Below are 15,626 nucleotides of genomic sequence, written 5' to 3'. Positions count from 1 at the left end.
GTTAATGAAATAAAATCACTTACCCATTGAGACCAACTAGCTTATATGTCCTACAGCTCTAAAGGATGAACGAATATCATTACTATGCTACATAAGAAGTGGTTGCATTCATTTACATCCTAGGCATTAGAGACTGGACATATTTGTTTATATGTCTTTTAATATGGGCACAAACAATAGGGGATGAGAGATGACCTTTCTCCATGATTCGTATACGAATGCTTTTTTTTAATATGTACCAGCCTGTACGTGTACATAATATTGTGCTGATGTATGCATATACCTATGCACATATGTAAGTTTTTGTTTTATAATTCAAATTGTGTTCAGTTAAAAATTCACTATTTTTATGTTCCTCAGTGCCTCTGAGCACTTCATAATATTGTAGAATAAACACTTGTTTTAAAGTATGCCTGTAGACTAGGAGCAAAATTGTTACTCTGCACAAAATTTGTCCAAGGTATAAATATCAGAACATTTTAGAAAGTAATGTATAAATATATATGTATATATCCCACATATCAGTATATATCTTTCTATTATAATTCAAGTCATTCTTTAGGACCTTTATTGAAAAATACAAATAAATTCTTTGTATTGATTAGACCATAACTGTAAGAGATGGTGAAGTTTCCTTCTCAAGGCTTATGAAATATTTTCCCCAAATTGACATAGCTTCGTTAATTTCTCTTGGTAAAATCAATTTTATTTCAGATTATTTTAATCCTAGACAATTTTATCACATTTCAAAGTAAGGAACAAACGTATTATGATTTATGTACATCAACATTACTTTTTTATACTGACTACTTCTTTTGCTAGCTAATGTGATACTGGTGCAGAAAAATTCTTCTTTCTTGTGCATAATATAAATTATATATTATTTTAACAGGGAGCCGGATAGGTACAGGAGAGAACCAGACAACAGGGAACCAGAAAGGTACCTAATTATTTCCTGTGTTCTGATATCAATACAGCTCCTACCTTGTCTCTAACACATCCAAGTTCATAGGTTTTTTGGGGAGATCAAGGGAACATAAATTATAGTACTGGGCAATAACCATATATAAAATGAGTGTAGAAGAGTGCATTTCTTATGCAAAAATATGAAGAAATATTCATTTAATTTCATCATACTCATTGTTGCCATTTGACTGAAAGATAATTTTGGTTTCTAAAAATGTGGTTTCTTTCATTGACTTTCAGGACATATACAAGGTGGATATTTTCATTTTGTGTGTTTGCTTAATATGGGCACATGAATGAGGGAGTGAGGGGCTGACCCTTCTCTGTGAGTGTGTGTGAGTGTGTATGAGTGTATTATGCTTTATATATGCCAGCCTGTGAGGGTATATGCATATACTGTGCACTAATTTGTCTCTACCTATGCAAATACTGAAATTAATTTCCATTTTACAATTCATATTGTTCTTGGATAGCAGTACCTAGTATTTCCTCAGCATATCATTGTGGTCGATGTCCACCAGAGTGGTTAATGTATTCCAACAACTGCTATTACATGAGCACTGAAGGAAAAACATGGAATGAGAGTTTGATGGCCTGTGCTTCTAAGAGCTCTAACCTGCTCTATATAGATAATGAGGAAGAAATGGTAAGATTTTTAATGTTTCCAACATTTTACTTAAGAGTATTTTATTTTATATTCTATAGAGTTCATTCATACTTCTGTATATATCTGTAATTTATTGTAAAAACAGTATTTTATTGTTTGAATTTATAATATTTTATTCATATTTTATGCCATTAATGTTCATTTGGTAATTTTCAGTTCTTGATTTTCATAGACAATCATGCTTCTATAAATGCTTTCTTTCTAAAGTTTGCTACTTCATTTTACTGTGCATCACGGAGACTGTAGATGTGACTGTGCATGTTGCAGGCTGCAATCGGTCATGAAATCAGTGTTGCCAGCCCGCTCCTGTGCACTCTCTCGTAATGTGTCCTCTCACCTCACTTAACCAGTTTTCTGAGATTATATATCACAAATTATCTTTGCCTAATCTTGAATTTTACGTAATGGGAGTCATTAATTATGCATTGTACATGTCTCCATTAACTTCCTCATAGTATTTTTTCAATTAATCCACATTATTGAATGTACCTGAAGTTTGTTAATTTTCACTGCTATATTGTATATACCAGGCATTCTTTAATCTGTTCTACTCAGAATAGAGATATTTTTAGTATGCAGTTGTTAAGAATAATTATTTAATAAAAATCTTTGTGTATTTCTTTTTTCCAAATACACATTTAAAATAGTTGATACATAATAATACATATAATATATGAGTTGATATGCTATATGTTATTTTTGTAATAGTATAATATTAATTTATAAACATGGTTGTTCGAATGGCATATGTGTATAAGTAAAATGTTTTGCTATTTTGCATTAAATAAAAATTGCAGGGTCAGAAATATATGTGTATGTAAATTATCCCTGCACTCTCTAGTTTATTGTATAAATACACATTACATCCAATATTTTCATGATCCAAAGCTTAGTACTGCCACAGCTTTTAATGCCATCAGCTCTGATCATTATATAAACGCATCATCATGACTTTAATGGGTATTTTCCTTATACTGATCAATTGAACACATGTCTCAGAGCACCCTTCATTATGGATTTCTGTACTGTGAGAATGAGAAGTGCCCATTCATGTCTCTTGACCATTTCTCCTGTATGTTACTCATTATTTTCATTCTTAGAAGTAGTTATATTTTCCATATGACTCTTTTTTGAATTTGTGAGATACAAATGGCTTTCTTACCTGTTAATTACATTTTTCTTCTCATATTGTAGTGTTTTAATGATCGAGATTTATTAATGTTACCATTGTCCAATATCTCATTTTGGATGTTGGTGATTATTTTGGACATGTTTCACAAGTTGGTCAAAGTTCATAAAGATAATCTACTGCATTACTCTTTATGGTTTATCTTTTTTCTTTATTTTACTTTTAGGTCTATAATACTTTGAGAATGTATATTTTTCTGATGCTGCATTTGTGATGCTGTGTGGTAGAGGTCAAGTTCATACATTTTTAACATCATTACATAGTTGATTTGGCGTAATTTATAGCAAATGATCTTTTCTACATAAACAACTTTATATACATGGGTGTATATATTTTACCATAAAATTTAAGAGGATGATCATTCATTGTGTCTCAAAAATTGTTTTTCTCTCTTCTTTTGTGTTTCTTTTGTTCACAGGGAATAAGCATACCTAAGTGGGTTTTACTAATAAAGTTCTATAAAGGTCCCTGAGGCTCTGTTAGTTTTTCTCTCCCTTTCCCTCCACCTTCAGGATATACCATTTCTATCACTTTATCTTTATTTTGTCAACTCTTTCTTCTACATCTCAATATTTATGTAAATGTTTTGAATATTGTAATGTAGGCAATGTAAAATTATCAACTGATAATTTTATTTGATTAATTCATACAGTTTTTATTTTACTAATTGTTCTGTCAGTGCCATCATATTGCCATAGAGTTATCTGAACATAGTTTTTAAAATACATTTTAGGTAAATACATATTTATGATAACTACTATTAAATATTTGTATAAAAAATCCAACATCTTATCGCAGTGAAAGTTGTATTGTGTCTCTGATTTATCCTTCTGAGTATGGAAGATATTTTTTAGCTTCTTTGCATGGTTTCAAAATTTTGGTAAGTCTACATTTTCAATAACATAGTATAATAAACATGAATCCTCCTACATGCTTATTAGATTAATATTTTTGTAACTTCAGTAAACTATTACTGTAGAATCATCTCTTTTGAAGTGTGCTTACTCAGTTTTTTAAAATTCTTCTTATTATTTTACTTTTAGGCTTAATTACTGGGATTCCCTTTGGGCCTGCATAGCTTACTTGACAACAAAGGATTTTTAAAAATGTTTTCAAATACCTCAAGTCAGTATGGCTCTACCCTCTGCTACGTGTTGTACTTGTGTGTGTGTGTGTGTGTGTGTGTGTGTGTGTGTGTGTTTAAGGTAGTACGCATAATTTTAAAATCCATTCTCAAATAACTTTGAGTTACATTTTTTTATTGTATCATCTTTGGTTCTTCTACACAGTCCAAAATTTTTCCCATCAACCAAGTATGTGTAGGGAGTTAACATCACCTCTTGTACTGTGCTCTCACATTGAGTACCTACCTGTTATACTTATGGCTGGCACTGTGCTTCACATAGACTAGAAAAAGGATGATCTTCCTTACTTTTAATTTAGTAAATTCAGCCTTTGACCTGAAGAAAGAATGGGCAGTTTAACCACGCCTTCCATAGCTAATCAGACTTCGCCTGTGGCAACACCAGTGATGTTTTTGCACTCCCCAAACAGTGAAATCTGAGTTTCTTACTCAGGAACTGAGATGGGGATCAGAGGATACATGGGAGCAGTCTTAGACATAAATACTACAAATTTGCTCTATTTTCACTGGAATCTCTAGCTTCTTTTTCCAAAAATAAATACTCATGTTATTTTTAATCTTTGATTAAATTTCAGAGATGTAAAATTGCAGTGTTTGTCCATTCACCTAATCATTCTAATACATTTTCTTAATGTGCCCAATATCTAAAACTATATTATAAATTGAAGCACTATAACCTAGAAAAAATTAACTATACTTGGTTTTTCATTTTTCAAATCATCTTTAGATAGGTGGCAAATACACAATTTAGTTACTTAATATTTTATTTGATTCCATTTGAAGTCTCATAAAATGCAAACTATAACCTATTTAATTCTCTTTCTATATTCTGATTAGAATGTTAAAACAACATTGACACAGGCTCATTCCAGGTAGGTCAGCTGCTTATAACATCATCTGAAACCACGCAGGGTGCTGGTTGATGCCCCATCATGCACATACAAAAAGCTGCCTAGGAACACCACACTAAGTGGACTGACTAACTGACTGCTCTCTCTCTCTCTCTCTCACTCTCTCTCTCTTTCAAATCAATAAAAATAAAGCAATAAGCAATAACATTGATTTAAAAAGGGAATTGAGTTAATTGGTACACATCTAATTCCTTTTAAAATGAAGAATGTTAAAAATGATTATCTATGTATGAATATTATGTATAGCCCCAAAACTTGTGCATTTTGAAACTTTTATCAAAAAGTTGTTTTTTTAAAATGATCAGTTCTGAAAACAGTCACAGCAATGCAGACACAATATGGAGAATATAGTCAACAATATCCTAATAAATATGTGTGGTGTCAGAGTCAGATGGGCCCCAATTCAATTGGGGTCCTCATCTCTCAAAGTATACACAGGTCCAAATCAATATTGAATGAGAACTGTAAGCAAAAAACACATTTTAAAAAGTTACTCTTCAAAATGTGTTCTCTGGAAATATCAATGTTACATTTTTCTAATGCCAATTTATTAGAGTCCAAAATCATTCTTATTGTTTAACATTAATGAAATCTGCATTGAAATTCAAAACATACAAATAAAAACCATGGGCAAAAGCCTTATAATACAGTCATTACAAATATAAAGGTTGCCCTGACTGGTGTGGCCCTGTGGGCATCATTCTGTAAAGGGAAATGTCACTGGTTGGATTCCCAGTCAGGGCACCTGCCTGTGATTTTGCAGGATGAGTGACGGATCCAGCATAGGAGAGGCAGCTAATTGATGTTTCCCTTTCTCCCTCTCTTCCTCTCTCTCTAAAAATAAATACAATTGTTAAAAAATAAATAAAATATAAAGGTTTAGACTTTTATTTTACTCTCCCATACTAGTGCAGTTGTAGATTTGTAGTTTTCTTTGAAGTCTTGTGCATCTCACAGCAACATGAATGGTTCTCTTTCTCATATTCTACTGCCCTTGACCGGTGCTGGTTGGCTTGTTGCACATGCACCCCTGTACTTTCAACCTGGCTTCTATGTGATTATACCTCATTGCTCATGAATTTTCATTCCCAGATCTTTAAAAAGTTTATCAATATCCATAATATCAGCCTCAAGTTGCCTAAAAGAAGTCTCTCTGATGAATGAGATGGAGGTCATCCTCTGTAATTCCCTCATCCTGCACTTGACCTTGAGGGTGAGTTTGGCTTTTCCAGAACACAGGATTCCTTTTTTTGTACTCTCCTCAGTAAATCCACCAGATGCTCTGGCACAGGCTCCCCACTCATGCAAAACACTCTTTCCCTCTCTCAGCTGCTGGCCTTTGGAGAGTTGGTCAGTGATACTGTGAATTCAGCCACTAAAAATTAACCTGTACTTTTCTTTCACACTGTTCACTGAGGGTGATGGGAAGAGATACAGACTGTTCCATGGACTTCTCTGTTCCTTTGACCAGTTGGTTTTAATACGGTTGCTTCTTGTGCAGCTGTTGTCTCCAGTCAGGTGATTCTTGATGTGTTCCACGTTGATTCAGAGTCCTTTATTTTCTACACAAGGTCATGTGATCTTTGCATGTTGGATATGATGGACCAGCTGAGTGGGGTGACCAACAAGTCCTAGATCTCAGGATGTGACTGATTGCTTATTCACTAATGCCATCAGATGTCGATGGGCTGTGCAGTTTACATAGATGTCACCTCCTCCTCTAACTATGAGCCAACTTGATTTGTTTTTACAAATACAGATTAATATATCAGCTTTTACTTAATTTTTTATAAAATATGTTTTTTCATAGAAGTTTTTGAACATATTGGAAATAGTTCCATGGATTGGATTGACCCAGAGAAATAATACTAATTCTTGGGTGTGGACAATTGGCACAGCTCTCTCTCCTGAAGTGTAAGTTTCTTTAGAACTCACATATTTATTCCTTCATGCTTTCAAATGAGGAATTAATCTTAGAAATGAAATGCAATGTGTGCACAGTATGTGAAAAAATATTTAAGTGGGTTTTTCTTTAGAAATATTTAAGACATATTAAGATTTACTATGTAACTATTACTGTGAATCATTTATTTACTAAAATGTTAACATATATCACCAGATTAATAATTTCCTATCTCTGCATTTCAGGATTTCAAAAACTTCAGAGTTGGACAAGAATTGTGTAACTGGAAATTTTAAGACACACAAATTCTGTTCTGAATCCTGTTTAGTAAACAGTAGATATATTTGCAAGCACCAGTCATATTAGGTTACCTAAATTTGGTATAATGTTACCCTCATCATCCCTACAGAACAAATTTCTAGGTTCTTCAGAATGCTGCAATTATTTTTGTAAAACTGATTTTTAAGAAATTATCTTCAGACCAGTTTTAGTTTCACCAGAAAAATAAAAGGAAGGCACTGACATTTCCCATGTTCCCCCTGTCCACCTGGATGCAGAGCATCCCCACTATCAGCATCACTCAGCAGAACAGGACATTTGTTACTGAGAAGGAGTCTGCACTGGCACATCGTGGTCACTTAAAGTCCATAGTTTTTCTGATCCTTCATCCTTGGTACTGAAGAATTGTTTTAAAATCTATATTTATGTTAATCTTTAAAATATATATCCAGATACCTATTAAACATTTTTAAATCTTTTGTTACTTATTAAATATATCAAGTAGAAATTATGAATTGTAATATTAAGTACTATTATATCGAAGTCTAAAATAACATGAATAATTGTAGACACATCTTGAATATAACTTTCCCCAGCCTTTGAATGTTGAAAATGAGGACTGAACATATCAGGATAACAAGGTATGTATAGCAGTTGAGTCAGAAGAGAGAAACCAGGGATGATTTAAAGAACTATTAAGTATTTTGGGGGCACAGCCTGCAGAGAAGGGTAGAAGAAGATTACAAAATGTACTGTGTGGTTAATCAAGGAAGATTACCAAATGGAAGGATTATATGAGACCCAGGGCTTCCTCCTCAGTACTGTGCTGGGGTCCAGCCTCGGCGGGGTCTCAGGGTCCCCGAAGGATGCACAGCTAAGGCAAAGAGGCAGACACCAGATGTGGTGCCAGAGGACAGCCAGGCTCTCTAGACCTGACTGACTCACCAAGAAAAATCAATCTTTATTTTTATAGGGGAGGTTATACAATATTCATTACATAATATGATTATTAATACAAAAATGGTTACCATAGAAATAACATCAAAAAATACAGAAGATTTTACAGATCAATTATGTTAAACAAAGAAATAACCGAAAAGTACAGGAAGTCCCACAGATTGACCATATTAAACAAAGGTTACTTTGAACAAGATGATCATTAATCAGATAGCCAACGAAGCTATATGAGCACAAACTTTCAAATGCTGATTATAATTAAATATCTACTAAGTTTCTATAGATTGGTCTAAATCAAAGGGGTACAAGGAGTGATTTAAAAATTAGTTATTGTTTATAGAAATTAGATTGTCTAAATTAGATAAATGATGTTTTACCTAGATCTATTAACTACATATTGGGGGGCATATTATATTTCCATATACTAAGATTATTATATTTAAATTAAAACTTCTTCCTCCTCTATTTACCTGGTCCCATCAATAACCGCTCCTGCCCAAGGAAAGACATGGGAAAGGCATGGGAAAGGCAGTGGTTCTAATAAATCTAGAGCTTTTGAATGGTGACTCCCTAGACATTCCTAGCAATGGCTGCCTTCAGCGTTCTGGCAGCTAGTTTGCCCATAGTTTAAATCTATCCTTAATTTTCCAGATGAAGGGGTGGGCAGCATGAGGATTATTAGAGGCTTCTAGTTAGTGGTCAGCAAGTCATTTCATGCAGAATCAGCGGCATCATGCAAGGTTTTCTGTTATAAAGCACAGGTGTCCAAAAATCTCACCACCTGATGCTAATAGGGACAGGCATGCAGGAAGAAACAGATAGACAGGAGATCCGACCACAGTCGCCTCTGCTGTGCAGATGCGTCTCACCCGACCCTACTGTGCCAAAGGTCAGCTGTTTGTGGGCTCCCGACAGTACTGGGTTGCAGACTTTGTGGCAGACAGTGTCAATGCAGAAAACTCTCCAGCAGACACGTTCAGTGGATGGCTCTAGGAGTGAGCAGGTCCCAGTCCACAGGCTAATGTGGGTGAGGATGGATCTCATACTGTGACTGACAAGTAGGATGACTTCTCTGACAATGTGTCAGCAAGCCCAGGCTGGAGAAGGGGAGTTCTGGTTGTCACTAGTCCCAGAAACTTGCTGGAAGGTGACTACCACAAGAACTCCCTGCATGCATGCAGATGTCAGCCACAGCACTGGAGCCAAAGGAGAGAAACCACCATGAAACCAGGAAGGAGAGTCCTTTCCCCCAGTGCCCTTCACTGACAAAAGGTCAAGTGAGTTGACTAGAGAAAAGGTTGTAGGATCTGGTGTCATAATCTCAGAAAGTGCAATGCATATAAATTTGGGGCTTAGAGTACTAATTTTTTTTTTGCTCCGGTAACTTTTTTTATTTTGAATGAAACAAATAAAGGTGAAATTTAGAAAAAATTTAGTACTTATTGAAGTAATTATTTGTTAATCTTATCATGATTAAAATGCATAAAAGTCAGTTTTGCACCTTTTGATTATTTTTCTTTTTTTATCAGATCCCTCCTTCTTTTTTTTAAAGATTTTTTTAAATTTATTTTTAGAGAGGGAAGGGAGGGAGATAGAGAGAGAGAAAAATCATCAATGTGCGGTTGCTGGGAGTTATGACCTGTAACCCAGGCATGTACCCTGGCTGGGAATAGAACTTGTGACACTTTGGTTTGCAGCCCGCACTCAATCCACTGAGCTATGCCAGCCAGGGCTGATTATTTTCCTTTTTTTAACATCTTTATTTTTGTTCAAGTACAGTTTTCGACCTTTTTCCCCACCCCTCCCCACCATACCAGCCCTCCTCACCTCTCTCCCCTGTTTCCACCCCCCTGGTTATTGTCCACGTGTCCTTTCTAATAGTTCCTGCAAACCCTTCACCCTTTTCCCTTATAATCCCCTCCCCTCTTGCCTCTGATCACTGTTAGCCAGCTCTCAATTTCAGTGACTTTGGTTATATTTTGCTTGCTTGTTCATTTTGTTGATTAGGTGCCTGTTTAATTGTGAGATCATATAGTATTTGTCTTTCACCACCTGGCTTATTTCACTTAGCACAATGCTCTCCAGTTCCATCCATGCTGTTGCAAAGGGTAGCAGCTCCTTCTTCTTTCCTGCTATGTAGAATTCCATTGTGTAAATGTACCATAGTTTTTTGATCCATTCATTTACTGATGGGCATTTGGGTTGCTTCCAGCACTTGGGTATTGTAAATTGTGCTGCTATGAACACTGGGGTGCATAGGTTCTTTTGGATTGGTGTTTCTGGATTCTTACAATATAATCCTAGTAGTGGAATTGCTCTGTCGAAAGGCAGATCCATTTTTAGTTTTCTGAGGAAATTCCATACTATTATCCATAGTGGCTACACTAGGCTGCATTCCCACCAACAATGCACAAGGGTTTCCTTTTCTCCACAACCTGTCCAACATTTGTTGTTTGTTGATTTGTTTATGATGGCCATTCTGACTGGTGTGCAGTGGTGTCTCATGTGGTTTTAAGTTGCATCTCTCTGATGGCTAGCAATACTGAGCATCTTTTCATATGTCTCTGGAACCTCTGTATGTGCTCCTAGGAGAAGTGTCTGTTCAAGTCCTTTGCCCATTTTTAATGGATTGCTTGTCTTTTTAGAGTGGAGTCATGTGAGGTCTTTATATAATTTGGAGATCAAAACTTTGTCTGAGGTATTATTGGCAAATATGTTTACATGACTTGTACTCAGAAAACTGCACAACACTAAAGAAAGAAATTAAAGAAGACACAATTGGAAACATATACCATGTTCATGGACTGGAAGAATTAACATCATCAAAATGTTCATACTACCTAAAGCAATATATAGATTCAAGGCAATACCTATTAAAGTACCAATGGCATATTTCACAGATATAGAACAAACGGTTCAAAAATTTATATGGAACACTAAGTGACCCTGAATAGCTGCAGCAATTTTGAGAAAAAAGAGCAAAGTAGGAGGGATCACAATACCTGATACCAAACTGGATTACAAGGCCACTATAATCAAAACAGCCTGGTACTGGCATAAAAACAGGCACATGGACCAATGGGACAGAATAGAGATCCCAGAAATAAACCCAAGTCTCCATGGTCAATTAATATTTGACAAATGGGGCAGCAGCATAAAATGGAGTTAAAATACTCTCTTCAATAAATGGCGTTGAAAGAGCTGAACAGCTACATGCAAAAAATGAAAAGAGTATCAACTTACACCATACACAAAAATAAATCCAAGGTGGAAAAAAGATTTAAATGTAAGTCATGACAGCATTAAAGTCCTATAGGAGAACATAGGCAGGGAAATCTCAGATACTCCATGCAGCAACATTTTCACTGATATGTCCTCTGGAGCAAGGGACACATGGGAAAGAACAAACAAATAGGATCTCATCAAAATAAGAAGCTCCTGCATTGCTAAAGAAAACAGCATTAAAATGAAAAGAGAACCAACCTTATAGGAAAGCTTTTCTGTTCTTTTGTGTTAATGAATTGCATGGTTTAAAGACCATACTTTTCATCCCATGATTTTCTGACCTCAATTATTTTCAGAATATAACAGGAAATAAGTAATGATGTTGTTCATGGGGTTTCAAAAATTGCATCTATACAATGAGATCAAACCATATTACAGAATGTCTTCTTATTTTTGCAAATGCAATTTTACTTTAATTTTTATATTTCAATTACTGTTGACACCCAATAACATTGTAGAGTAGTTTCAGGTGTACAGCATAGTGGTCAGACCCTTATATAACTTATGAAGTGATCCCCAAGTAAGTCTAGTCCCTACTGTGTACTTTATTTGATAATTTGAATATTATTGACTATATTTCCTATCCTTTACATCCTCATAACAATTTTGTAACTACCAATTAGTAGAATTTTCTTTTAGAATTTCTCATATGCAGCAGGGTTGCATATCAATTGAAAGTTTTATGATCTGTGGTTTATTTGTTACCTTTTTCCCCTTTGGTAAGAACATTTCAGAACATGTCTGAATGAACTTTAGTAATGTGATACAGAGTTGTCAACTGTCACCACCAAGTGATACATTAGATCCTTAGGCTTCTTCATCTTCCAAGTGAAAGTTTATACCTTTTACTAACTTCTCCTTATATTCTTACTCCCAGCCCCTGACAACCATTATTCTCTGAATTTGTTATTTTAAAGTTTCACCTGTAAATGATACCATGCAGCATTAGTCTTTCTGTGTCTCACTTATTTCACTCAGCAAAATGCCTTCAGGTTCATCCTGGTCATAAATGAGAGAAATTTCTTTATTCATGGCTGAATAATATTTCATCGTGTGTGTGTATAATTTCTTTTAATCCATTCATCTGTTAAACACACTTAGGTTGCTTTCATACCTTAATTATGGTGAATAATGCTTCAAGGAACTTGGGAATACAGATACTCCTTCATAATAATTATGTCTTTCTTTGGATATGTACCCAGAAGTGGGATTGGTGGACCATATGGTACTTTCCATTATAACTTATCAATGATGGTTAAACATTTCCACTTTTCTTGATACAATATGAGACTGATAAAAATATTTCCATTTGATACATCCTAGGTGACTCCCATTTAATGATTTATTTCTTCTGAGACTCATGTGTCATTTCCTTGTGTTTTCAAAACTACTCTTTGTGCCTTCCACCATTTTGGTTATATAAAATTTTTTAAAATTATATTTTTTCTCTCTACGTAGTTATAACATAACTACAGTGATACATAGTAAAAAAACAAATTGGCTTTTGCCATTTACAACAAATATTTCTATTAAAATACAGACAGCTATTTATGATTAGAGGATGAATCAGTGAATAATAAAATGAGTAGCAATTTCACATTTCAATCTCTTCATTATAGTAGAGTGCAATGTTGTTTAGTGTTTTCTCCTTCTTAGAGACACTTATTTTTATCGGGGAGCATATAAATTCCTTATAACAAATTTAGTGCAGTCGTTTAAAAAACAAGGGCAGAGAGATTAAGGAGGTAAGTTTGGACATTAATATTTGTGACACTTATCTTACGTTGAAAACGCAGTCATTCCTCAGAATATTAGTGACAAATATCATTGAGTACCTATTGCTAATGGGACTGTGATCTTATCTTTTTCCATTATAACTAAGAGACAAGGAGTGTATACATAAATTGAAGTAATGCCAGCATTAGCAACACTGTCCAAGAGTAGGACTAAAACATCTAAGGTCCTCTTAACAAGGCCTAAATTTTCCGTGTTTGTATGTTTCAAGGTGGAAGAGAATTAAGAGTAGGTGGACAAGTTTTTTTTTGTTCCAGAAATCTTTGGAAGTATGCAAGTGACTTCTCAGGGGCACTTACAAATGCGCAAACTAAATGACATTCGACAAGCTCACAGTCTCCTGTATTCTGGAGGTGTGTGATGAGATAAACCATCTTAAAATTGCCCAAGTGTAAGAATTTCCTGTTCAAACTTTAAGTGACACAGTGATGAGAAATATTTTTTCTACTTTTGCCTCACTCTCAGTGTTCAGGGGGCAGTGTGTGAGGACCACAGACACTGCTTGTAGATGGGAGTCAGCAGGTCTCCTGTGAAGGATGCACGGCTTTCTGGCTCCCGGAGGTATGTGTCTCTACTCTCCTGTGTCTCTACTGACTGTAGTCATTTAATGGGAAAGTACAAATGCTAGATGTGTTTCAAATGAAGTACAATTAATACACAATAAAATTGAAGAAAACATTGGTATTCATTTTTGTATACTTTAGGGTAAAGAGTAAAATTTGAAAAATTTTTGCCTGTGCAAATTACTAAGAAGCATACCACATGCATATTTCACTTTGAAAATCAGGATAACTTAAATGGAAATTTGTAAGCATCCTGACAAGGAGCACTTAACTTTGGATTTTGTAATTAACTGATATAATAATATATGCGTATTATTTTATATTTAATCCAAACCATAACATAGATTTTTAAAATGAATTAATCAAATCATGAAGGTCAAATATAATTCTTCAAAAATGCATTTTAGTTAAATAGAAGCTGCTTGACTTGCAATAAAAAATCAAGATTTAGCAGTCTCTGAAAACGATTATTTAAATTTAATTATAAACAATCGAAACATTTTTAGAAATTGAACAACACATTGCAACAAGAGATGCCACATTGGTAAGAGATTCCTGTGGCAGGAATTGTTACACTGTCTGATATAAGTAAAAGTAGTAACATGTCAACTGTGTTATAACCATTAACTGGAAAGTTTATAAATGTAGATTATTAAGTGTTTTACATACATTGTATCTCACGTATTTTCATTCTGACTTTGATTAGCAAACTAGGTTGCTAGACACTAATTACTGAAGGTTGTACACTGTAAATTTCAAAGACAGACTGTATTCCAAATCTCACTGACTGCAGCATACAGTGACTGAATTATAAAATTGCATTTTCTGATTTATTACATTTTACTACCCATTACAGAATTTGAAAGCCAAGGGATTTTTCTGGACATTTGCAGCAACAGTGTTCCGCCATAAATGGTCAACACATTTATTTATCTTTTTTTGGGATTTCACATCTTAATCATTACATAAATTATAAGTTACTGGTATAAAGTATGTTCAATAATTCATTAATGATCTATTGTTATTATTACTTACTGAGTTTTGGGTAACTTTACTATGTCATGTCACATTTTGAATGTATAAAAATTACATTAAAATTTAAATGATATCTTAGAACTCTACAATTTTTCAAAATAAAATATTTGATAGCACCTCTTCTCTCCTTTCACCTAAAAATTGTGACTTAATTACATTAATTTATTACAGTTAATTACCATATATGCTAACACTACTATTCCTCCAAGTTTAGAACACTCAATCTTTAAACTGTACTGGGTTTAGAAATTGTCATTAAAATTGATGCATTGTTTTTTTCATACAGCATTTTAATTTTCACAGTTAACCTAACTGTGTTAAAATGTTTCAGTGGAATCTGACTTTCTAAAGATTTATTCTGAACTACTTTATTTTTTGCAAAGTTGTTACTTTTCATTGCTTCAACCAATAATATATTGTCAGACATAGAATATCATTTTAAAAACCAGTATTTTCTCAGAAACACCTGTTTAAATCTCTAAGTAAATGAAAACAAGACTTCACATTTGCCCAATGCAAAATCAGTACTATTTCTTTTCTCACACTCCACCCACACTGACTCTCCTGGGGATCTTGTTGGTATTCACATCAAGGTATTGACACTGAAGGACTGTCATCACAGGCACCATCCCTGACGTTACTCAGCTGCAGAGATGGATCTCCAATGAGAAAACGACTCAGAACTCCATCTGGCTAAGGACTCCAGGAGACAGCAAAGGCAAGGCAAGGCTGTAAAAAGTTCCACTTTACAAACTAAACAGCAAATGTCCTCTGTGGAAACAGAGTTTCAAAATGCTTCCGACAGTCTTCAAGGGAATGACAAGAACCATTGCAAAGGCGACACATTTAACAGACACACAGTAGAACTCTTCTAGGATGTGCAGTTGCCTTGTGGAAGTGTGGGGGAAAGGGCAGGGGATTAGCTGGCATGTA

The 15,626-nt window shown here is 34.6% G+C and overlaps 1 pseudogene; it reads right to left on the bottom strand.

Annotated features, from left to right (window-relative positions):
• Window positions 1-5,749: 5,749 nt before the first annotated feature.
• Window positions 5,750-15,322, bottom strand: LOC114489341 (annotated as a pseudogene).
• Between the last annotated feature and the right edge of the window lie 304 nt (window positions 15,323-15,626).

This window comes from Phyllostomus discolor, chromosome 2 (genome assembly GCF_004126475.2).
Source record: "Phyllostomus discolor isolate MPI-MPIP mPhyDis1 chromosome 2, mPhyDis1.pri.v3, whole genome shotgun sequence".
NCBI lineage: Eukaryota > Metazoa > Chordata > Mammalia > Chiroptera > Phyllostomidae > Phyllostomus > Phyllostomus discolor.
This window is presented reverse-complemented; position numbering and strand designations above follow the sequence as displayed.